The following is a 24,820-nucleotide window of genomic DNA, read 5'->3' as shown; positions in this document are numbered from 1 at the left end:
GATATTGACTGGGAGAATGAGTGTCCACTACCACAAGCCACAAACAATGCCCAATGCCAACATCTACTAAATATCATAAAGGACTCATTCCTGGAACAGGTTGTAGATGCAGCAACACGTGTAACTGAATTTACTTCAAATCTGCTTGACCTGTTCTTCACAAACAACAAAACACTAATCAACAAGTGTGATGTCATACCAGGAATTGCTGACCATGAAGCAGTTTACATAGAGTCCAGCCTACGACAAATGAAAGTGAAGAAAGCAGCTCGTAAAGTCTTCCAATACAGGAATGCAGACTATGGCCAGTTACGTGAAACAGATAACCTTTCTGCAAACGACACATGGAAAATGTTTGAGGAGAACATCAAACGGTTAATGGATAAATTTATACCGTCTAAGACCTTATCTGGAAACAAAACAAACAAACCTTGGATAGACAAATCCATTAGAGCTCAACACAGAAGACGGAACAAATTGTTTGCAAGACAGAAAACAACAGGAAAAAACAAGAGATCGGAAACTATACAAAGAAGCAAAAGCAAGATCACAACGCTTAGAACAGCAGGCTTACTGGAGATATATTGAAAACTTGATAGAAGTCGGTAACCCACATCAAGAACAACAATCAAACAAGCAGAAGAGATTTTGGAACTACATTAAGTCCTTACGTAGAGATAGCTGTGGTGTGGCACCACTCAAGGAACACGGGAAACTACATTCAGAGGCATCCAACAAGGCTAACATACTGAATCGTCAATACCAGTCAGTCTTCACACAAGAGGATAAGAGTGATCTACCAAGCCTACATGGAGATCGTTACCCACCAATGCCTGACATCCAAGTTACCGTAGAAGGTGTATACAGCTTGATGCGGAAAATTAACCCACAGAAAGCTACAGGACCAGACATGATTCCAGCAAGAATCCTGAAAGATCTAGCAGAAGAGTATGCACCATACCTGAGTTATATTTACCAGAAGTGCCTCTCAACAGGTTATGTCCCTGATGTCTGGAAAACAGCAAACGTTACAGCTATCTTCAAAAATGGAGAAAGATTCAAGGGCAGCAATTATAGACCGGTCTCCCTTACATGTATCTGCTGCAACATGCTTGAACACATCATAGTCAGCAACATGATGCAAAATCTAGATCGCTACAACATTCTAACAGACTGCCAGCATGGTTTCCGTGCCAGACGAAGCTGTGAAACACAGCTCATAACCCTAGTGGATGAGCTCGCCAAATCCTTAGACAGAGAGAAGCAGTATGACCTTGCAATCCTTGACTTCAGTAAGGCTTTCGATCGTGTCCCCCATGAAAGACTCCTCAGTAAGTTGGACCACTATGGCATCAGGGATAACACACATAAATGGATCAGAGATTTCCTATCAGACAGAAGTAGTGAAGGGGGCCACCCTAGCGACAATGGGAATTAGCATTACAGAGACCCCTGGGCCACTCTAGCGACAATGGAAATTTAACATGGAGAAAAATCGTGGGCCACTCTAGCGACAAGGGGAATTAACATGGGAAAAAACCCTGGGCTTGTCTAGCGACAAGGGAAATTTAACATGGGATTTTTTTTTTTAAATTTTTTTTTAAAAAAATTTTTTTTAAAAAAGGGGTAGGCAATTGAAAGGCTATCTCTTTTCGAGAAATATGGCTGGCCCTGAAAAGGGCCTTTGGGTTTATGTTAATATGCCCTTAACATAAAGGGCATCTGCAACATCTTCTTCTTCTTCTTAGGCTTCGTCGAATGGTAGGTCCATAAACTAAAACTCTTTTCAGGCATCCTTGCCTCTCCACGTAAATTCTACGTATCCATAGGCTCGTGTCGGTCCTGTTGACAACGGTCCACTTGGATCGGACATACATGAGCATGTCCGTCCTGAACATCATCGTTGACACAAGGGTTGAAGATTCAACGTCTGTCCACATGTTGAGGCTCTTAGAATAGGTGAATCAATGCAGTGAACGGCGCTTATTTATAGGGGCGGAAAGGATTGAAACGGATTGAGTTCATTTACCAATCCGAACACGCGTTACAGAATTCAGTCAGCTCGCATCCAATCCGAAGAGAGCAGTCTGTGACGTCACGTAGTCAATATAGATTCGCTAGCGCTTGTGTGCAGTCAATCTATGCGACAGTGATTCAACATGACGGAAACTCAGAAAACGATCCAGTGGGGTGCACCAGCAGGGGAGACTGCCCAAGGGAACCCGGACTTACTTTCAGAAGAGGTGAATTGGGATTTTGTGGATTTTCTCTCCTCGCAAGAATTTGTTCCGGAACCTTCGTTACTTTCTTCATTACCGCAAGTGGAGAATTTTAGACAGAGACAGAAAGAAGAATTGGAGAAATTTATACAACGACAAAAGGAAGCGGAACAGACTTTTCTCCTACAGCAACAGCAACAAGAAGAAGAGGTAAGAAAAAAACAACAGCAACAACAGCAAGAAGAAGTAGCAGCAAAGAAACAAGAGGGTGAAAATCAAACGGTCACGGTACTGTTGGACATTTTAGCGGAGTTAAGAAGTCTGAAACAAATGTATCAGACTTCTTTATCACGACCGAAGAGAATACGACCTTCCCGAGCCAAACACGTTAACCCTGTGACTAAGCCTACCGTACCACCCTTAGTGATTTCAACTCAATCATTATCATCATTACGCAGTCCAGAAGTAGGCCTTGGCCGTGGCAAAGGCTTAAGGCAGTTAAAATTGATTGCTTAAACTCACCCCTGCACCATAAAGAAAAAGGCCCTTTTCAGGGCCACCCACATTTCTCGAAAAGAAATACAATTTCAATTTGCCAATAACTCAAAAAAAGTACGTGTCTGTGTATGAGTGCGTGAGTGTAGCTTCTTATTTTAAAATCAAAACTCAAAGACTCTTACCTTATATCATTCATTTATTCTTTTCTCCATTTTTTACAATCCAATTCACAATTATCAACACAACACTTTAATAAAAAGTTCATTGATTTCTTCTTTTCTCCTTGTTTAGTCTCTCCGTTTTTTGAATTTCTTCACCGTCACACTCTTTTCCTCTTCTTCCTCCTCGCTTTCTTCCCTTCTTCTTTTTTTCTCCTGTTTCTTTTTCTTCACCTGTCTTCTTTCTTCCTCAGAAGAATCCCTCTCTTCCTCAGAAGAATCCCTCTCTTCCTCTGAAGAATCCCTCTCTTCTTCTGAAGAATTCCTTTTTTCTTCTGACTCCTCTTGTTTCTTTTTTGGGCAATCTGGAGACCAATGTCCTTTTTCTTGACAATGATAACAGGTATCTTGACTTTTGTCTCTTCTAACCCCTTTTTTTCTTTTTTGACGGTCTGGACACTCTGAAGACCAATGCCCTTTCTTCTGGCAGATATAGCAAGTATCTTGACTTTTATCTCTAAAGGAAGGAGAGTAGTCCGTAGGCTGGTCTGAAGAGAATTTTCTAATGACCCCTCGCAAAGCTCTGACGAAACGTTCCATCTGGTCAGTCTCTTCCATCGTTGTGCTCGGCTCGAGAGTGAAATGAATAGTGAAAGGACAAGACACACACCCTTTTATATACGCTGGTCTGCTATGACTATAAAGTAGTTTATGGTGTTTGAACTTGAGTCATTTGACTTTTTGCTTTCAAGATGAAACGATCCCATTCATTCGAGAAGAAAGAAGAAAGTAAGAGGCAGAAACGTGATCTATCGCCTCGTACCAGGGCTGAGATCTTGGCACAAATTCATGCCAGTGATTTTGAAGAGGACATGAGTGAACCAGAATCCGAACCCTCTAAACCAAGTTCACCACCCTTAGTCAACCCTGAAAAGTACTATTCCATTCGAGAGACGGAAAAGCGCTCCTCTAGAAAATTTAGAACCACGGCTTACAAATACACGGTGAAGTTTAAAGATTTCAAGGCTCAAGTGCCGTTAGAGAAAGCAGAAGTGTTCATCACCGAGGTGTGGGATTCTTTGCTCACTGCACTCAAGCGACAATGTCAACCCAAAGAAGACGATCGCTTGAGACTTTCCATACAACACGACGGTTTGAAATCCCCTGTTTGGATCGAGTTTAGCACCCCTGCAGAATTGACTGCTTCCAAAGTCATGGACAAGATTCAACACGTACAACAATCTAATGATCAGTTTGACATCACCGATGGTAAAGCCACACTGGACATGACCCACGTCTCTCCTCCTCAAGGGGCAGGACGCAAAAAGATGTTATTGGTGGACGACCTTCGCAACACCAAAACGAGTCTCGTCCGAATTAACAACCCTCATGACCAGATGTGTTTAGCTCGTGCCATCGTGGTGGGACGAACCTATGCCAACAAGAACGACACGGTAGAATGGAAAAGAACCTGGAAAACTATTCAACGATCCGATCGAGCCAAACAACGAAGCGAAGCAGAACTCCTGTTACAACAAGCCGGACTGTCCAAAGACACACCCTGTGGCATTCCTGAGATGCAAAAATTGCAAGATACCCTAGCTCCACGATACACCTTGAAAGTGCACCCTCAAGAAGTGCGCGGACCTCTGTTGTTTCGAGGCCAAGATTTTAAGGACGGAAAATACATTCACCTTTATCATCACGATGACCATTTCGATACCATTACCAGTATCACCGGATTCCTGAGATACAGATATTACTGTGAGAAATGTGACCATGGTTATAACAATCGAGAGCAACACAAGCATTGTGGATCGAAATGCTCAGGATGTTTGGCCTCTTCACCCTGTCTGAGCGAAGAACCAGTGCCTTGTTCCACTTGTCTGCGCACGTTTGTCAGCCCTACCTGTTACCAACAACATCTGAAAACGCAAGGTTCACAGAAGAAATGCGCTTGTCAACTCCTGAGATTGTGCCCTACGTGTGAACAAGTCATACGTACCAATAATACCAAGGCACACGTATGTTCAGGAAAGAAAAAATGTCACATTTGTCACCACATCGTGGACTTGGAACACCAATGTTACGTGCAAAAATACCAACCCCCACCAGAGAAAGAGGACGGTCACAAGAAGAAAGGCAATTTCATCTTTTTCGATTTCGAATGCATGCAAGAGACCGGCATTCACATTCCTAATTTCTGCGTGGCTCATCGAGCGTGCGAGAAGTGCATTCAAGAACCTATCTTCAGTCATTGCCCTCACTGCAGCAAGATTCCCGGAGGGCGTGAAAAAATCTTTCGGGGACCTAACACGTTAGCCGATTTTGCCCAATGGGTCTTAGACCCCGTCGAAAAGACGTGGAGCCAAGAGGACATCGAACGTTACGGAGATTGTCATCGTCATGCCACGGTGATGGCTCACAATTTCTCCGGATACGATGGACAGTTTCTTCTCAGATACTATACGGAACAAGGCACCGAGCGTCCTAAAGTGACTTTGAACGGAGCCAAAATCATTTTCATGCAAGTGGGACAAGTGCAGTTTAAAGATTCGATGAGTTACTTGGCCATGCCTTTGAGTCGAATGCCTAAAACGTTTGGAATGACAGAAATGGCTAAAGGGTACTTTCCACACTTTTTCAATACGGAAGCCAATCAACATGCCGTTCTACCCCATTTACCTGAGGCTCACTATTACGACCCCGACAACATGCGTACCGAACAACGAGAAGCTTTCTACGCTTGGTACCAGGCTCATGCCTCTGACCCCTTCGACTTTCAGGAAGAAATGTTAAAGTATTGTCGTTCCGACGTGGACATTTTACGACGTTGCTGTGGAAAATTTCGAGAACTGTTCATGGAACACGGAGGGGTCGATCCTTTGAAAGAAGCTTGCACCATTGCCAAAGCGTGTTCCTTAGTGTACCGCCAACGATTCATGCCTGAAAAGACCGTGGCTGTCATCAGTCCTCAAACGACCCACTATGTCAAGCGTCAATACTCGGTCAAAGCCCTACGTTGGTTACATTACTTGTGCGACAAGGAAGACAAGTGGATTCAGCATGCCCGCAACGGAGGGGGCGAAAAGACCATCGGAACGTATTCGGTAGATGGCTGGGACTTAGAAAACCCCAAGATCGTGTACGAGTTTAACGGTTGCTTATTTCACGGATGTCCCGTCTGTTACCCTGACCGTGGTACTAAAAATCAGTTTTTGCAACGAACCATGGAAGACTTGTACCAGGACACTTGTCAGCGACGCCTAAAGTTAGAACAGGAAGGATACCAAGTGGTGGAAATGTGGGAACACGAGTACGATCACCGTATGAAAACCGATCCCGAGTTTAAACGTCTCGTGGAAAGTTACCAGTTCATGGACCCGCTGAACCCGAGGGATAGTTTGTACGGAGGAAGGACCAATGCCACCTGTTTGCTGTACCAAGCCGACGAAGAGAAAGGAGAAGAAATCAAATACTTGGACGTGTGTTCGCTGTATCCCTACGTGTGCAAATATTGTCGCTTTCCTGTAGGGCACCCGCAATTGCTGACGGAACACATCGACCTGAAAAACATTCGACAATACGAAGGCTTGATCAAGTGCAAAGTTTTGCCTCCCACGAACCTCTACCATCCCGTCTTACCTCACCATTGTCAAGGCAAACTGATGTTTCCCTTGTGCCGTACTTGTGCCGAAACGTGCAACCAAGACCAACCTTGTCAGCACACCCAGGAAGAACGTGCCTTGACGGGAACCTGGGTCAGCGTAGAATTGTTCAAAGCTATGGACATGGGATACCAACTGTTAGAAGTGTACGAAATTTGCCACTTTCCCAAGACACAACAATACCACAAGGGTGACCCCACGCAGAAAGGCATTTTCGCAGACTACGTGGATGCCTTTTTGAAACTGAAGCAAGAAGCCAGCGGCTATCCTTCCTGGTGTCACACTCCCGAAGACCAAATAAAATTCAAAGAGAAATACTACGAACAAGAGGGCATCACTTTAGACCACATCGAGAAAAACGAAGGCAGGCGATCGTTTGCCAAAGTGATGTTAAATTGCTTGTGGGGTAAAATGGCACAACGACCGTGTTTACCCAAGACGGAATATTTGACAGAACCTTCCCGCTACTTCCAGATGATTCACGACAAAACCAAATACATGAAACACGTGGACGTCGTTCGAGAGAATTTGATCTTGGTCAATTACGAAGAAGATCTGGACTTTGTGCAAGACGACCCTTTTGGAAATGTCATCATTGCGGCTTACGTGACAGCCCATGCTCGCTTAAAATTGTACGAAGCTTTAGAACTGTTAGAAGAACGCGTCCTGTACTTTGACACGGACAGTTGCATTTACATCCATCACCCGATTCAACATCACCCTAACATCGAAGGAGACCGTTTAGGAGCCTGGACAGACGAGCATCCCGACGACAAGATTCTAAGTTTCGTCAGTGGCGGTCCCAAAAATTACGGCTACGAATACCGGGACAAACAAGGAGAAGTGCACACGACGTGCAAAGTGAAAGGACTGACTCTGAATTATCGTACCAGTCGAGTGGTCAACTTTGGGGTATTGAAAGAAGCCTTGCAATCGGGAGAGGATGGAAACTTTAAAGTGACCACCTACCAACCGAACAAAATTGTACGTTTACCCACTCACCACATCGTCAGTCGGCCCTTGGAAAAAGTCTATCAAATTGTATACCAGAAGCGAGTTCGACTTCCCAATCATTTCACCTTACCGTACGGTCACGTCGGTATTGGTCTGTATATAAAAAAGGAACCCTAGGCAAGATCGATAGTTCATTGTGACTACCAAGACCGAGCGAACAAGATGAATACTTTGAAAAAGACATCGTTTCAGTTTGGGGATTGTAAAAAAGTTATATCTTCCTCTAGTGTGACTAATATTGGATGGATAAGACCCATGCATTGCGACGGAAAATGTCCGGAAGGAAACTGCGATTGTCCATGTGGTTACCATTGTAATTGCGTAACGGAGTTTGCAGACGAGTGCGATTGTGAGCCTTGCGATGGGACCGATGCTGTACCTTGTGACCTGAGCGATGCCGTAAAGCATCATGGGAACTTTAGTGCCCCTACCCCTGTCATGGAAAGTGATGCTGTGCGTGTCAAACCTGTGGGATGCGAAAGCGATGCTGCTCGTCCTCTTGGACATTTTACTGGGTTTCGTTTTAAAGGGGAATGTCCACCTTCACGTTTACCTCCCTACGGATGTCATCCAGCCCTGAGCAAACTCCTGCCCATGTCACTCAACCCTCATCGAAACGAACCTGTGAAAAACGAATATTCGTTTCCTGTGCGTTTGTCGGAATACTGCGATTTTGAAAATCGTCTTCAATCGTTCAAAGGAAAATGGCCAAAGTATCTGGGAGGACCGACCCCCGAAGAATTAGCCAGAGCCGGATTTTTCTACTTGGGCGAAGGAGATAAAGTCAAGTGCTTCAGTTGCGGTGTGTCACTTCACCACTGGGAACCGCAAGATTCGGCCTACGTAGAACATGCTCGATGGTCACCGAATTGTCATTACTTACCTTTAGTGGGACCGAGACATTGAAGTAACTTCTTACCATAATCATCTGTTCATGGATACTTTACAAGAGAACATTCGTGCTTTGCCTGTGGAGTTGAGAGACCGCATTTACCGAGAGCTGGTCAAAATACAAGTGAAACGTAAAGAACAATTGCATCCGATACGTCACCGGTGTTTGAACCACTGGTACCTGAAGGCTATACAAGGACTGATTCAATTGAAAGTGTTCCATTGGACAGACATTGATCAACGACCTCCTGGTTATAAAAAGGAATGGTTTGGTATTGACGATTCTATTTACTACATTGTAAACGTATTGCATCGAATTCCAGAGGAAGAGTTAACGAATTACCAACATCTTTCACACAATGTCAACTTGGTGAAAGAGGAAACTTCTGAACGAATTGTCATGTGTAGATTAGTGACTCAACGATTTAAATTCGACACTGAAGTGAAACCATGTTTGTGCAAAGAGTACATTTCTTGTGTCAGACCAAAGAGGATTTAGTATGACCTATTCATGGATACTTTACAAGAGAACATTCGTGCTTTGCCTGTGGAGTTGAGAGAACGCATTTACCGAGAGCTGGTGAAAATACAAGTGAAACGTAAAGAACAATTGCATCCGATACGTCACCAGATCTTTAACCACTGGTACTTGAATGGTATAAAAGAACTGATTCGTCAGAAATTCTTTCAATGGTCAGACATTGTTCAAAACTTTGAGGTCGCTAATGATCGACATGTTCATGATTATGGTTACTTCGAGATTCACCTACAGCAATACATTGAGGAAGACAAGTTAAAGGATTACCAACATATTTTACGTGGAATCTACTTAGAGGAAGAGGAAACACCTAAACGAACTCTGACGTTTCGGTTACAGTATGCAAGATTTAGATTCCCTACTGGAGAACGAAGATCTCTGGCTAGAAAGTACGTCTATTGCATCCGAAAAAAAGAGAATATAAAAAGAGGCTGCCATGCCACGGTTTATGTCACATGTCATCCAACAGATTCCGTGGAAGGAACTCAATGACCATATTCAAACCGTGGATCATTACCATCAATTATTACAAGAACTGTATCCATTCAATTTTGGACGACAAGTGGTGTGTGTCTTAGTGACTTGTTTTCTGGGATTTCGTTTACCAGCCGATTCTTTGTGGACTCTTTACGATCAGTACTTACCACCTCCATGGCCTTAAATGGTCACGAAAAACTCCTTTTGCTCAAAGCCTTGCGTTTTCATCTGGATACTTCTCGACCTCAACAGGAAAAAAAGATTCGTCAACTTTTAGCGACCCAAGACGTGTATGACGATGTGTGTGTAGCTTGTGACTTACACCCTCATTGGACAGATGTTCGTGATTGGAAAAAGGGGGGTTTTGAGGCTTGGACCCAAGAAGTGGCCCAGTATGCACAAGAGTTGTTCAAGGAAAAAAGTTACTTTTCAACCCGTGTTAGTGACGGTGCCAGAAGAACCCGTCACCGAGAACAACCACTCGCTTCAGGACAGGACTGTCATGGACATGCCTGAAAGGTCATTCCGGGAGGACACTTGTGTGACAATACCTCAAGTAGAGACTGTAAGAACATTACACACTGTCCCTAGGACATCTTCGTTACCCAAAACATGTTGTACAGACACTTGTTTATATTTCACTTTGATTGTTTTGCTGTGTTTTATATTCCTGTACATCACTATTTGGGTTGTATGTATTTTTGTCTTTCGTGTTCATATTTGAAAAAAAACATTCAATAAACGTGTTCTGAAAAAGTATATAAACTCTTGTCTTGTTTGTTTTTAGTGTCACAAGTGACATTTCTCATACCATGGCTACCTCTGCTGTCTCTGCTCCCTCTTCCTCTACTGTCAAAGTCATCGACGAACACTTAGATCGTGCCAGTTGGGAGGCTTTGTATCTTCGCCATCCCTTTAACATGCTCATTGCTGGACCTAGCGGTTCGGGCAAAACCGAATTCGTCAAACGTTTGATCGAACATAAACATCATTTGATCGATCGGCCCCCTCAACGGATCGTGTGGTGTTACAAAGAGTGGCAATCGGCGTACAACCTCTTGCGAGAAAGTCAAGGCGATTCCATCGTGTTTGTGGAAGGCATTCCTAAAGAAGACGACGGCATCGTCTCTGACTCCCGTCTAACCCATTTGGTCATTTTCGACGACATGTTAGGAGAAGACGAAGAAGAAATTAAATTGTGGTTCACGCGCAAAGGGCATCACCGTAATGCCAGTGTCGTTTACATCACCCAAAATTTGTTTCAACAAAGTAAAGCCCATCGCACCATCAGTCTCAATGCGCATTACGTGGTCTTGTTTAAAAGCCCTCGAGATAAATCGCAAGTGCAAGTCTTAGCCAAACAGTTAGGAACGCCTTGGCTGACTCAGGCGTACGACGATGCCACTCAAACGCCACACGCCTATTTGCTCGTCGATTTGAAACCTACGACCCCCGAGGATTTGCGATTTCGTACCCACTTGTTTCACCACTGGTGCCAAGACGGAGGGCCTGTCCTGTACACGTCTCCGTCCTCGACTTCATTTCACTCCTCCCATGAAAAAAATCTATAAAAACCTCAGACCCTTTTTCGTCTGTCTCACACAGTGTGAACATGACGTCCCTTCAGTCGCATCTTCCCGTCAAATTGATTCGTGCCTTGTATGGCATCAGTCGAGAAAAAGATCCACAAACACGAGCCCGTGTCTTAGAAGCTAGTCTCAAAGAAGTCTTACGATGGTTCACGGTGACGGCACGTCAATTACTCCAAGGAATCATTCAGATTCCTCATCAAACCCAACGCTTTTTCGATCGAAACAAAGTCGCTTTGGTCCAACTGGCCGATCCCCGCATCGACACTCAAACCAAAAAACAAATCATTTTGAAACCTGGAGGGAGCGGTACTCTAGGAGGGGTCATCATTCGCTCACTCTTAAGATGGGATCCTAATGCCCCCAAAGTTATCCCTAAGACAAAAGTCCAACGAAGCCCCAAGAAGAAAAAGAAAAAGACTAAGTCCCCAAGAAGAACTTCTCCAGTGGCGGGACCCTCCTCTTACCAGACACCACCACCATCACCCCGGAAAAAGAAAAGAAGCCCCAAGAAAAAGAAACAGAGAAAAAGTCCTCAAAAAAAGAAAAGTCCACAGAAGAAAACTAGTCGCAAGAGAGGCACTTCGGCCAGGACGCAACCTTACACTCGCAAGCCACGACCTGTCACATCGTCTCCGGCAGCCTCACGTTTGTCCACTTCTCCGTTGATGTCACCAGGAACTGAAGAGTACTTGGAGACGTTGATCACACCAAGAACTTCTCCGTTGATGACCCCCAAAAGAACTTCCCCAGTGGCAGGACCTTCCAATTTAGCGGCAGTGGCTGCTGCTCACAAAGTACCTTCTCCCAAAATCAAAGTCCATGAAAGATCGGGCATGTTACAAAGTTTACTGGATTTGTCCAAGCAAGAACTGGCTCGATTTAGTCCGTTACGTACCCCTGCACGACGTGTCATGCCTGTCCTCAAACTGATAAAACGTAAAGACAATCAGTGGCGACGCGTTCCAGTATAAAAAAGACCTGTGACCGAGTAGGGTATCAGTGTTTTTTAGGTGCTCCTAAAGACTCAAAGATGTCACCCTCCAGAAAACCCCAAGGAAAGAAAAGGAAAGGACTGCCACCACGTTTAGCCAAACATGGGGACCTGTTATCTGTCCTGTCCAAAGCTTCTCCACCCCTACGAAAAAAACTCATTCAAACAGCCTCCAAAGAGGTCATCGATACCGTGTGCGAATGTTGTTTGAACGTTTTGAAAGGCACGATCCCTTTGTCCAAACACCAGAAACAATGCTTAGGCAAACATCGTCACGTTCTTCGGAAAATGGTTCAAAAGAAAATTCCCATTCGTCAAAAAAAGAAGATGTTGGTCCAACGTGGAGGCATTTTACCTCTCTTGTTAGGCCCCATACTGAAAGGAGTCTTGGGAACCATGTTGGGAGGACTGATGGGAGCAAGATAAAAAGGCCTTCGGAAGTCCCAAGATCTCAGAATTCACCCCTGACAACCCCATGGAAGGACGAAAACTAGCTTTAGTGCCTTACAAACGATGGATGGAATACCATCGGTGGCAAGAACAACGCACCCCGCATTTACCTCCCAATCCCAATTTGAGCGAGATGTCCCAGTTACAACACGAATTGCAATCCTTGCTGGATCGCCAAGATTTGTCCGAAACAGAAAAATCGCAAAAGTACGGTCAACTCTTGCAACGACTGCAACTCTTTCACCAGAAAGCTTTAGACGAAACAGCTCTACCCACTTTGAAAGATTTTAAGACCTTGATGAAAAGTCCAGCACCATCACCAGTACCAGTACCAGTACCAGTACCACCAGTACCCGTGACCAAGACAGAAAAAGGAAAAGAAGAAGAAGAAGAAGGGTTTCAAACTCCACCAGAAAAAGTACGCAAGTTAACAACACCACCTACCTCCAGAATTGGATGGATTAAAAAGATGATGGCCACCCCTTCTTCCTCACAAGAGAAAAAGAAAGTGAAGACAGAAGTGAAGACAGAAGTGAAACAAGAACCGATATCCCCCGCTCAGACATCCTCCTCTTCGACACCTATTGCTGGCCGCACACGCAAAGCCTTGCAATCCAAGAAAATACCCCCAGAGAAAAAGAGTAGCCTCTTCCAAGAGTGGGTGCCTTATTAACACACCAACACAAAATAAAAAATGGAAAAAGTCTTAGCCAGCATTTACTACGATCCCTCCCATCCTGCAGGTTACGCAGGAGTTCAAAAATTGTATCGTGCTGCCAAAACTCGACTGAAAAGTCTCCGTTTACCTCAAGTGCAACGATGGTTACAAGAACAAGCTACCTACACTTTACACAAACCCATTCGACGCAAGTTTGCCAGAAGTCGCACCCAAGTGGAAGGCATCGATCATCAATGGCAAGCCGATTTAGCCGATGTCTCTCATTTAGCCAGCTACAATCGTGGCTACAAATATTTGTTTTGTGTCATCGACGTCTTTTCCAAATTTGCCTGGGTCGTGCCTTTGACTTCCAAATCCAGCAGCGAGTTAGTGCGAGCCCTGCAACGGGTGTTGAAACAAAGCGGCCGTCACCCTCTTCGATGGCAAACGGACAAAGGCACCGAATTTCTGAACCAAGCTTTCCAAAAAGAATTAAAGAAACGTGACATTCATTTTTTTACCACCGAGAATCCCGAAACCAAAGCCAGCATCGTGGAACGTTTTCAACGCACTTTGAAAGAACGCATGTGGAAATATTTTACGCATCACCACACTCTGAAGTACATCGACATCTTACCGCACCTGGTGCAAGCGTACAACCAATCTTACCATCGAAGCATCGGACGTGCCCCGCAAGACGTGACTCCCGACAACGAAGTGCTGGTGTTTGAGCGCCTGTTTGGTACGTCCCCGACGAGGGCTGTCCCCAAGAAAAGTGGAGAGTTGACCGTAGGAGATTGGGTGCGCATTGGCAAAACCAAACGCACTTTCGACAAAGGTTACTTACCTAACTGGACGACCGAATTGTTTCGCGTCACTGGACGAGTGCATGGTCGTCATCCTGCCGTCTATAAATTGGAAGACATGAACGGAGAAGTACTCAAAGGAACGTTTTATTTGCCCGAGTTACAACGTGTCACCAAAAAAGAAGACGACGTGTACGACATCGAAAGCATTCTGGAACGCAGAACCCGTAAAGTGGGCAAACGACGTGTCAAAGAAGTCAAAGTACGTTGGAAAGGATATCCACCCAGTTTCGATTCTTGGATCGACGCTTCGCAAGTCATCGACTATAAAAAGAAGAAGTGACCATCATGCCCTTTCACACAGCAGCAGACGCAGCTACGTCGACCAGTCCTTCTTCCCCTAGTTCTTCTGTGCAAGATTTACAAAAACAACCCTTGTGGGTGTGGTGTGGAGAACGTGTGCCTAAAACGCAAATCGTCTTTTTCTGCCAAATCTTCGTGGTGTATTGTGTCATCGGGGCAGCCATCGCCAATTTGAGTTTGCAACAAGGAGACAAACAATTGTGGACCATTTTATTGAGCAGTTGCATCGGTTACCTACTTCCCAATCCCTCCCTGAAATTCTCCTCGAACGGGAACGTTGTGTCCAGTGCCAGTGCCAGTCACCAGTCCAACCACAATCAGAACCCCATTTTGGGCGGAGACACACCTCTGACATCCACTAATATTCCCTCGGACAGCCACAGAACTCTGGAATTATGAGTCACCAAAACCAGTTTTACTTAACCTTACCCAGTGACAGTTCCATGGAGGTGTTTCCCAACAACACGTTGTGCTGTTACACGGCCAAATTACCTCAAGCCATCCCCTTAGATCACGAAGCCCATTGGGAAGTGGCTTTAGTAGAAATGATTCACCCGACCCAAGTCCTCAATGTCCTTCCCAATCAAAATTTTTTTGATGTGGAAGTTCATGACGAGCAAATGCAACAGTGGATGGATAGCAATGTCAAATATGACAAGAAAACCCGTACACAAAAGTACACCACCTATCACTTGTTCATTCCCCCAGGCTATTATTTTAGTGGTCAACATTTGGTCAGCACCATAACCTCCAGGTTTAATGTCGTGTTTCTGAAAGCTTTGGAGCATGTCAACAAAAGTGTCACCATGGAGTATCACAAAGCAGCTCGTCGCTTCTTGATGAAATTTGAAAGAAGTAAAATCCTGTCCATTTTATTTTGTCCTGAATTGTTTGACATGTTGGGCGGAGACATGGACATGAGAAAGGCCATGCTCAAGAAAAACGAATTACCCATCGTTTACGACAACGAGTCTTTTAGCAAGTTATTTCGTGCCCCGGTAGAACTGAACCAAGGACTGAATTTGATGTTCGTGTACTCCGATGTGGTGGAGTACAACGTGGTGGGACACACCTCCGTACCGTTACTGCGTGTCATTCCTTTCAAAGTGGATTCTGCCACGAACGCTGACGAAGAAGGTGGAAACACTTATCACGTCCACCGCGAATTTGTCCATCCTCACTATTTGCCCGTCAGCAAGTCGTATTTGGACACGGTCAACATTGCTATAAAAGGAGATTTGGGACAAAATATTCCATTCACCAAAGGAAAAGTCACGGTGAAACTCCATTTTCAAAAACGGTTCTCTCACGATTCGTAAGTAAGTCATGTATCCAGTGTACCGAGGGGTTGCCCGACAGCGAGGACACGGTTTAGGAGACATGTTAAAATCAGCCTTTCGTTCGGTGGCCCCGGTGTTGAAACCGATGGTGACACGCGGATTGCACGCCTTGAAAGATGCGGCACTGACACAAGGCAAAGAATTTCTCCAAAATGTCATCATCGACAAACAAAACCCTAAAGAAGCCTTCATGAGGGCAGGCAAAAATGTCTTGCTGCAAACGGGTAAAGACATTTTGGGCCGACGAGACACACCTATAAATGCCCTGCACGCTACCGAATCAGGCATTCAGCAAGGACAAGGTAGAAAGAGACGACGAAGAAAACACCCTTTCACTAGACTTCAAGCGAGAAAGGCCAAGAAAAGAAGAACCGTTCGAGACTTAGACGTTTTCGATTATTGAGACACAGAACAGAAAAAAATGATGCACCGAGAGTCTTGCGCTTGTTCCAAGACGGAACTGGATCTGTTTGCCATGCCCCCCACCATGATGACCATGCAAGAATCTCAGTGGGTGGAATTTCACCCCGTCTCCTCATTGACCGATTCCGCTCCCATCGAGTTTGAAATCAAAGGACAGCCCGAAGATTACATCGATCTGAATAGCAGTTACTTGTACCTGAAAGTCAAAATTCTAGATAAGACTGGAGGTCCTATAGACGATGAAGCAGTAGCTCCCGTCAACAATTTCATGCATTCCTTGTTCAGTGGAGTGGACTTGTACTTGAATAACAAACTGGTCAGCAGCAGCATGGATACTTACCCTTATCGTGCCTACCTGGAAAATCTCTTGACGTACGGAATAGATGCCAAGAACACTCATCTCAATGCCTGTGTGGTATGGGAAGCTGACGATGCAGGCCAGTTTGAAGAATTCGAAATTGATCCAAAGAAAGAACACAATGCGGGATTTGTAGAACGAAGAGACAGAATCAAAGGAGTCGACAAAAGTTTAGAACTGATGGACCGTTTGCATTTGGACATGTGGTTGCAAGAGAAATATTTGCTAAACGGGGTCAATGTTCGCCTGAGACTGAATCGGAGCAGTACCGCTTTCCATTTATTGGGTAATGCTGACGAGTACAAAACCAAAATCCTAGAAGCCAGACTCTACGTACGCCGTGTGGAAGTGTTACCTAAAGTGGGAAACGACATCAGTCAAACGTTGAGCAGAACGACAGCCAAGTATCCCATACGAAGAGTGGAAGTGAAAACCTTCACCATTCCTGCTGGACAGCGATCCATGATCGAAGATCATCTGTTCCAAGGACAGCTACCCAAGCGTTTAATCATTGGTATCGTCGAAAATGAAGCCTTCAACGGAGCTTTGGCTAAAAATCCTTTCTACTTTCGACACTTTGGCGTGTCCAAGATCGAAGTCAGTCGAGATGGCAAGACCTTGTGTACCCGACCCTTTGAGCCTAACTTTGAGAAGAAGAATTACTTGAGATCGTACTTGTCCCTGTACGAAGCCACCGGTCAGTTAGGAACCAACACCAGTCACGGTATTACGTACGAGGATTATGTAGGAGGCTATGCTTTGTGGGCTTTCGATTTCACTCCAGACCAAGGCAGCGACGAGGGACATTTCCACCCTATAAAATCAGGCCAGATTCGTGTGGAAATTCAGTTTGCAAACCGAGACCCTGATGTAACGGTGAACGTCATCCTGTATGCAGAATTCGATAATACCATAGAAATCAACAGTTTGAGAGAAGTCATCCTAGATTACTAGAAAGCCATGGAAGACTGTTGTCCCTCTTTACCTAGTGAAGAAACTTTGGAGATGGAATGTAAGGAGACCGTGGAAGGAGAAGAAGATATCATGATGAAGTCGAGATGGCCAGAACAAGAAGCCCATTTAGTCTCCTGTTTTGCCAAACACTTGGTCGACAAAATAACAGAATTGATCAAGAAAAATTGCTATGGATGTCAAAACGATCATCCCAGTCAAATTCAACACGATAAATGCCTGATGTTGAGTCAAGAAGAAAAATTGGACGAGTATCTGGACGAAGCTTGGAGTCTCATCTCGAACAAAGACGTGTTGCACCAGTGGTATAAAGACTTGCGTGAACATTCTTGTCCAGCATTAACCACTCAAGAGATCCATCGTATCGAAGCTCTCCTGAATCAGAGTGAGGAAACAGAACGAATAACCGTTTATTCGTCAGACATTTTCAAGCAAAAAGTCAGGATCGAATTGACGACGTATTATTACCTGTGAAGAAGAAAACAAACACAAAAACAATGGATACCTGGGAACTTTATTACCTTTTGAACCACAGTTCGTATACGTCTTCTTGGAATCCTGTCGTCTGTGCTAAAGATGAACTCCCTCATCGCAAACCTAAAGACCATCAAGCTTACGTGATCAACACGGACGATAGTCATCTCCCAGGAACCCACTGGGTAGCCGTCTACTTTCCTCAAGAAGGCTGTGTGGAATATTTCGATTCGTACGGATTGCCCCCTTTGGAAGACGATATCATCGACTTTATGAGAAGAAATGCTCAAACCACCCGATTCAATAACGTGAAATTACAAGGCACAGATTCCTTGGTGTGTGGACAATATTGTGTGTATTTTCTGCATCATCGCAGCCTGGGCTATTCCTTAGAACATTTAGTGACTCATTTTGATCCTCGTTCTTCTGCTAGAAACGATGTGAAAGTAGATCGATGGTTTTGTGACCATTATGCTTATCTTTTGTCTCAAGCTAGGAAACGTAGTGTCCATCAATGGCCTAATGATTTCCAACAGTGGAAATCACAATTTCATTCACAACGTTGTCAGCCTTGTTTAAAGTAGATTGTGTTTGAAGAAAAAAATGTTTGTGATTTGAAAAAAATTGTTTGATGTTATAGTGTTGGATTATTGTTAAAAATGTTGTTGTTTAGTGTTAAGTGATTTTTTGAATAAAAAATGTTGTGTTTAGAAAAAAATGCCTTTGTCTTTTGTTTAGCTAGAAGAATGTTGGATTGATGCTCTTTCATTTCTTACTATCCCTCTCATGAACGTTGCGGCTCGAAAACCGTGTGGGGGATGTTTTCCTTCACGTCCGCGCTTTCACTTTAAGAACCGGGTTGTTCCCAGTCTAGCCATCCATTGTCGACTCATCCTCCTAAGAAGATGTGCTCCAAACTAGCTAAGCTCAACGAAGCCTACGTGAATTTGCATAGGGTCAGACACAGTCTGATACCGAAGCCAGAAGAAATAGAGAATGTGAGAATGTTAAAAATCACTGAAGACCTGATAGAAGAGCTCTTCAGAGAAGAAATGAACAGGGAGAAAGAAGAATGGACAGAGAAGTACAGACTTCAGAGACAGCAGCAACAACAACAGCAGCAACAGCAGCAGCAACCTGAAGCTGACAGAGGCTTTGTCGATTGTCGTATCGACACCAAAGAATTCTTCTTCTCTTTCCGAAGAAGCAGACCTATCGCCAGAAAGTCTATCCTCAGAGGACATCGCATTCTTAGAAACTAAAAAAGAATGCCATAGCAAAACAAAAAAACAGCCCTTTTCAGGGCTACCCAATACTCTAGAAAAGAAATAACTATTAATTTGCCAATGTGTGTAGGTAGAGTAGTGTGAAAATAAACACTAACTCTTTTTCAAAAAAAATATGAGGGTATGTGTTTGTGTGATTGTGTTTGTAAGTGAAAAAATAGGTTGGTGTGGATAGTAGATTAAAATGATGTTTGTTTTTTTGGGCTGTTAGAGGTATATATTTGGGGTTAGATTGGATTGCTTTGCGTATGTGGATAGTCTATTGAAGTGATTTATAAAAATTTTACAATAGTGATGGGTAGCATAAAAAAGTGAGTGAGTGTTTCTTTTAGGTCCGCGCGTTGTTGTTGTTGTTTCTTGGTCATGATCTAGGTAAGATGAATTTTATGTTTTTAGGGGATGTTTTCCATCACGTACGCGCTTTCAGTATAAATTGAAACTCGCTGGGCAGTCAAGCTACCCTTGTTGATTGATCAACACCAAAAATGAACACGAGACTGGAGAAACTGTTGGAACTTCATGTGCATCTGGAATATGCCAGGCGCATATTAAATGAACTGGCCGCTGAAGCCATTGTCGAGGAGGGAAGGATAAGAGAGGAGGAAAGAAGAAACAAAGAAGAGGAGGAGAGAAGATATAAAGAAGAAGAGGAAAGAAGATATAAAGAGGAGGAGAGAAGATACAAAGAAGAGGAGGAGGAAAAGGAGAGAAGAAAAAATTTCAGAATCCCAGAGAGTGAAAATTGGGATTCTGAAGCGACATATCCTGCCTCTGCTCTCTCCCCCCAAAAGGTAAAAAGTAATTGGGGGATAAGATGTGTATGTGGCGCCAGGCCTGGAAGGTGCCACCATTAACCAGGTGCCCATGAAGTTCCAAAAAAAAACAGCCCTTTTCAGGGCTACCCAATACTCTAGAAAAGAAATAACGATAGATTTGCCAATGTGTGTAGGTAGAGTAGTGTGTATATAAACACTAACTCTTTTTTAAGATAGTGTGAGGGTATGCGTTTGTGTGTTAGTGTGTTTGTGTTTGTAAGAGCTCAGGTATGTTAGTGTGAATAGTAGATTATGGGTTTCTTAGCAAATGTGGAGAGTATAGTTAGGGTTATATTATATAAAATGAGAAAGTAGGGGGATGTTTTCCTTCACGTACGCGCGATGTTGGTCATCATCTAGGTAAGATCCATTTTAAGTTTTAGGGGGATGTTTTCCTTCACGTTCGCGCTTTTCGTATAAGAACCCACAGTATTAGTTGTTCAAACCATTCTGCAAAGAATACAAAGAAGATGGCGTCAAACCAAATGGACAAATTACAAACCTTGCAAGACGTTTTAGACAACTTAGGAATAATGGAACAGATGCTAATAAGACTGGTTGAAGACCATTATTCCTATAGTCCCCATCGTGTGAAGATGGAAATTAACAATTTAAGGAAAGCAAAGGACAAGATTAGTGGTGTCATGAAAGAGATCAAGGAGGAGAAGGAGGATGAAGAGGAAAAGATCAGAATAAGAACATGGAACGAAAAAATTGAAAAAGAAGAGGAAAATGAGAAGAGGAAGAAAGAAGAAGAGGAGGAAGAGAAGAAAGAAGAGAAGGAGAAAAAAAAGAAGAGAAAGAGTGTTGGAGCTAAAATAAGAAGTTGGTGGAGGAAAAGAAGAAATTAGAAGAAGAAGAAAACCCAAAGGCCCTTTTCAGGGCCAGCCATATTTCTCGAAAAGAGATAGCCTTTCAATTGCCTACCCCTTTTTTAAAAAAAATTTTTTTAAAAAAAAATTTAAAAAAAAAAATCCCATGTTAAATTTCCCTTGTCGCTAGACAAGCCCAGGGTTTTTTCCCATGTTAATTCCCCTTGTCGCTAGAGTGGCCCACGATTTTTCTCCATGTTAAATTTCCATTGTCGCTAGAGTGGCCCAGGGGTCTCTGTAATGCTAATTCCCATTGTCGCTAGGGTGGCCCCCTTCACTACTGACAGATCGCAGAGAGTCAGTAGATGGAGCAACATCAGACCCCGCACCAGTTGTTAGTGGGGTACCTCAGGGGAGTGTTTTGGGTCCCATACTCTTCCTGGTGTTCATCAATGATCTACCTGCAAGCGTCAAATCCAGCACAAGACTTTTTGCAGATGACTGTATAGTCTACAGGGAAATAAATGTTTCCAAGGACTGTGAGATCCTTCAAGAAGACCTGAACCAACTGGCCCTCTGGGAAAGAACTTGGGGTATGTCGTTCCATCCAGAAAAATACAGCATCCTAAGAGTTTACAGGAAAAAATCACCAATCTTGTCCAAATATACTCTTAAGGGGCAAAAGTTAGCCAATGAGCAGGCAACAAAATATCTCGGGGTGGAATTGTCTAAAGACCTCTCTGGGAAAAGGCACATAGACAAGATAGTGAAAAAAGGGAACAGTAACCTTGGTTTACTGCACCGCAACCTCCAAATCAACAATGAAGAAGTAAAAAGTGCGGCATATTTCACTCTGGTTCGACCAGGTCTTGAGTATTGCTCGACTGTGTGGAACCCACATAGTAAAGATCTAACAAATAAGATAGAGATGGTTCAATGGAGAGCGGCTAGGTTTACCACAAATAAATATCGTACTAAATCAATCGAATCCAGGCGAACCAAGGCCCAGCTAACCATGATGTACAAGATTGCGAACAACCTAGTGGACATATCAGCGGACAAATACCTGACCCTGGCATATAGCCAAACTAGGGCAAACCACAGGAAAAATTTCCAATTAAAGTCAGCATCGACAAATTGTTTCAAGTTCAGCTTCTTCCCATGTACAATAGGGACTTGGAACAAATTACCATCAATAATTGCAGTAGCTCCTGACTTGGTATCTCACAAGCAGGAGCTTTCCAAAATCACATTCTAATGAACTAGTCAGCTACAAGTAAGACCTAGTGATTCTCAGGGCTATGCCGGTTGAGGTTCCATATCTCATTGCCGCTACGGTAGCCGGATTGGTCTGAGTATGAAGGGACGAAAACGTACACTGACACATTTTTACTTATTCCTGCCTTTCCTATCATTACTCTTCTGACTGTCCTATCACTTCCATCTTTACTTTATCTTTGACCACGTACCACCCGTTGCTTGATAGTCAAGTGTGACTGCGTCAACCTATTTATAGATGGACTGGCTCCGGTCGATAATGATTTGGTAGAAATCACTAGGGGTGGTATCGCAGGCCAAATAACAAGGCTGTGTTGTTTGATTTGGGGAAGGTCTTTTTTCTCTTGGGTCGTAATAAAGAAGTCTGATACATTTGTTTCAGACTCCTTAACTCTGTCTACGAGTACTGTTACCGTTTGGCTTTCAATATTCTCCTTCTCTCCTAGACCTTGTTTCTTCTCTGCTACTTCTTCCTGTCATTTCCTTCTTGCCTCTTATTCTTCTCGCTGTTGCTGTATAAGAAGAAAAGCTTGTTCTGCTTCTTTCTGCTGTTGTAAAGATTTCTCCAAGTCTTCTTTATGTCTCTGTTCAAAATCATCGACGTGTAGTAAGGAAGGAGAAGGTGGCGAAGGTACTGGTACCGGAACAAATTCTTGAGAACAACAAAGAAAATCGACTAAATCCCAATTAAAATCGATCTCTTCTGGAATTAGCTGTGTGTTGACGTTGGTAGCCGCTGATATACCATCGCTTCTCGTCTCCACGGCCGGTGCACCTCAATTCATCGTCTTCTTATGTTCCGTCATGTTTGAAATCTCTGTCGCATGGATTGACTGCGCACAGACACTAGCTCAAATACGATGTTGAATGGAAAAGTAACTGGAAAAATAATGATGTGTTTATGTTTGAAGTTTTATTAGGATGGCAAACACTCTCCAGGACTCTTCAAAAATGCAGAAATTGATTACAAATGTAAGTGGTTCGTATCCTTCTGGTAGGACACAAAAAATGATTACAAAAATAAGTGTTTCGTATGCTTCTGATACGAAAAAAGATAAGACTGTGGACCTAAAGCAGTGCTGTCCAACCTGCGGCCCGCGGGCTCATTTTAAATTGCCCGCCAGAGCTCGAGCAATTGTTCTGCATTTATGTAAAAAAAAAAAAGGCAATGGCCTACTTTCATAGCATATCTTCTTAACCAGGTAAACAATTGTGAATAATTTTTATAGTCGTTGCTTTTAAGTTTTCTGCTGCGGCCCTCGACTTCAAGAAAAATTTGTCAGTGGCCCATGGTGTCAAAAAGGTTGGACAGCACTGACCTAAAGCATCAACCAACCAAGTCATTACTTTCATACAAGCATTCTTGGAAGAGTTTTCCATAAACCCCAAATCTCTAGTGGAAATAAAACCTTATTCCTGCATTATATTATCTAACATTAATAATGGGAAAGTACACTGTGCTGCATTGTTACATATTACTTTTTGGTCTTTAGTAACATTTTAAAATCTATCGATAATTCTTGATGGCTCTTTGAATAAGGGCTGAAGTAGTGAAAGATGGGCGCAAGTCTTGTCTCCCATCTCGTCGTCTGAAACTTAAAAAGAGCTTCTTGTTACACTATTGGCTTAATTACCGTACCGATGATAATCCCGTGGTAAGAACATATACCCCACCCCACCCTACCTCTTCCAAGTCACAGCGCGCATATGAACTTAAACAGGTATTTCAGTCAATCAGCGTTCTACGCTGCCAGAGTGAAGCGATCCGATGGAGAATGGTTTTCTTTCTACATTTACGGGATACGAGGAATACGCCGATTGTGTAAGGAGAATGACAGAGAGTATTTTTAGGCGAAATCGTTCATGATACTTAATCAATTATCTTGGCAGAATATATTTTCCCCAATCTGCTGAGAAATCATTGGTAGGAACCAATTTTCAGGGGCTGAAATCACACAAAGAGAGGGAAGAAAATCCAAAGCGTCAGAAAAATGCATTTCAGAGATTACTTTTTGTGTCTGTTCTTTGTGTTTGCGTGCTTGCAACTAAAACATCAGAGAAAATAGTTTTTGTTTTAATTTTGGGTAAGATCAGAAAACGAGTTGCCCGTAAACAAGCGCAGTGCAAACAATGCCTTAGTCTGTAAACAGACTACTGGACAGACACATTACATCCGTAATGTATCTTAGTAACCTTTGTTCTAACTGGATATATGTTCGAATCACTTTTACTTATGGTGTCATAAAACTTACCAAAGCATCATAATCCGATCTATAAACAAATAAGTAAAAGCGTAATTACAGACCACAACATAACAACAGTTGATCTTAAATTAATTAGAAAGGAAAATAATTAAATCAATATGTTCAAGGTTCAATCAAATTAGAAGAATATAAAGTGCTTTCACATCAGTATAACACATATTGCTGACAGCAATAAGACACTTATTCCGCTTGTATAAGAAGAGTAGCCAGGGGGAACAAATCTTCCTGAAATAAATATATATGGACTTCTACATTAAAAACAAAAGAAAAGAGAAACAAAAGAACAATATGGAGGAATGACCTTAATAGTCCAATATATAGCGATGGTCTGACAATGGCTACAAGATGACAGGACATTTTCATCAGTGGAATCATGATGGATCATTTTATACTAATTGAGGGTTATGGAACATCGAAATACACATATATCGTTGCTATTTTATTTTTCTGTGTGTGTGTGTGCGTACTTGCGCAT

Source organism: Sinohyriopsis cumingii, chromosome 3, assembly GCF_028554795.1.
Source record: "Sinohyriopsis cumingii isolate HCF-2022 chromosome 3, ASM2855479v2, whole genome shotgun sequence".
NCBI classification, from domain to species: domain Eukaryota; kingdom Metazoa; phylum Mollusca; class Bivalvia; order Unionida; family Unionidae; genus Sinohyriopsis; species Sinohyriopsis cumingii.
The sequence above is the reverse complement of the archived record's forward strand: the minus strand, read 5'-3'. Positions refer to the sequence as shown.